Source organism: Helicoverpa armigera, chromosome 10 (genome assembly GCF_030705265.1).
Source record: "Helicoverpa armigera isolate CAAS_96S chromosome 10, ASM3070526v1, whole genome shotgun sequence".
Classification (NCBI taxonomy): Eukaryota; Metazoa; Arthropoda; class Insecta; order Lepidoptera; family Noctuidae; genus Helicoverpa; species Helicoverpa armigera.
In genome coordinates, this window is record NC_087129.1 from 10,203,774 (window position 1) to 10,205,721 (window position 1,948).

The window sequence follows — 1,948 nt, forward strand, 5'->3', positions numbered from 1 at the left end:
GTTTAACAAGTCTATAAATCTAGGATGTCCTTATTGACTTTGGTCTGACTCAAAAATCTTCAATTATTTTGATTAGTTTTGATGACGTCATTTTGTTAAAGTTCTATCTCAAAAATCCAACTTTACGATAGAAAAACGTAAATATGAATGCAATCTAAACGCATAATAAAATCTGGTCATTTCAGTTTACTCGGAAAACTAGTAATCCTTATTTTAGTATTCATAAAGGTTCCTTTTCCTTAGCAATCGATTTCGTAGCAATCAATTGATTTTTGTTTTAATTCGCGCTATTATTCTCGCTGTATATAAATATGATGCATCGCAAAAGATGCTAGTTAATTGGTCTAAGAGTTACAAGGCATCAAGATGAAGTATTTTTATGTGTTTACGGTATTGGCGGCTTTGTTAGCTGTTGCTTATGCGGGAATTTTGACTGGAGGTGAGTACTTGTATTGCTACTACTTTGTAACATGCAAAAATATTGTGTACCAATCAAACTGGCTTCATACACGACTGGCCTTACTAAAAGCTAATGTAAGATTTCACGCGGAGTGCAGAGTGGCCACTTGCAATTGTATCAATATTTACATGGGCTACCTAACTCTCTTCATACATATTTTATGTATAAGTAGTTTATTAAAATATTGATATTTTGTACTCTAAACGATTGTCATCAACAAAATGTTACAAGAATAAAAAATACTGAAAATCAGGTGGTTAGTCAGGACAGGTGGTTACTAACCAACCGTTCAAGTAGCACGTTAGCTTTACATGGACGCAATCCTTACATAACCTTAAGCTCTTTTTACTCCTCTGTTTGCCTTTGTTTCCAGGAAATCAAGACAGCTTCCCAACTCTATACATCAGAGCACGCAGAGGTGGATGTGACTTCTACGGCTGTCAACGTTTCTGCCACAACTCGGGAGATGGAACCGGACCTAAGGGTGGTGGCGTCTGCATCAAGAATCAATGTGATTGTAGTGTTGTTCCTAAAGATTAGTACGTTGAATAACATCCTCGGCGTATTTGGAAATTAAACATATTTTATATAAAAAAACTAGTTGTACATTGGTATATTGCTGCGTAATACGTGACTTTACCTACCTTAAATGTTAGTTCGTCGTAGTGTGAAAAAAATAACAAATAATCGATTGAGTTTTGCCCTGTTTTTACAAACTAAATAGTAACTACACCAACCAAGATTATCACAATCCAAAACATACTTGATTAGATTTAGGATTGATATAGTAAATATATCAGCAGATGTTTACATAGGTATACAAGTGCTAAATATAGTAACGTATATTTCACAGTCCCAAAAAAAGTTCACAAACTTCACCATTGAATATCCCACAACACTTTCCAATTTAATTTATTCACGTCCAAAAACAGTATCAATAAAATTAGTGGCGTCAGTCTAACACTCTTCCTGAAGCGTACCAACCATGTAAGCCCGGCAACCGTTCTAGCCGAATGCATAAACCCGACAGCTCAAACGAACGACCCATGAACTGACGTGAAAAATATTCTTTGGCTAACTTTTTACGATACTTTTGGGTAGTCGATTATGGTTCGATTAAAATAAAAGCTTTTTACAGTTATAAAAAAAGGTTAGTTTTAAAAATAGATGCCATATGCTCTTATGATAGAGGTATTTCCTTGTAAGCATAGATTTTTTAAACTAAAAAACTTTCTGTCGGAAATATTCAGAGGATGGTTGAACTACAGTCGCTAAATGTGAAAGTCACAGGCAATATTTGCTGAATTAAATAAAAAGTATTTATTACAAAAATATTGGAGTTCGTGCCCCCGAATACAATTTAATTTGTTTCCTTTAATACGTTCTAAATAAAGTCTGTGTACCAAACATTTAAATCGGTTAATCAGATTTGCAGTAAACGTGCAAAAGACGGACAAACCTACTTTCACATTTATAATTCCAGTATAT

The 1,948-nt window shown here is 34.1% G+C and overlaps 1 long non-coding RNA gene across 1 annotated transcript; it reads left to right on the plus strand.

The window, feature by feature from the left end:
- Positions 1-227: 227 nt before the first annotated feature.
- On the plus strand, positions 228-1,066 carry LOC135117449 (uncharacterized). The gene is made up of 2 exons (XR_010276918.1): positions 228-439; positions 834-1,066. It is a non-coding gene; the product is annotated as an uncharacterized LOC135117449 (long non-coding RNA).
- The last annotated feature ends 882 nt before the right edge of the window (positions 1,067-1,948 follow it).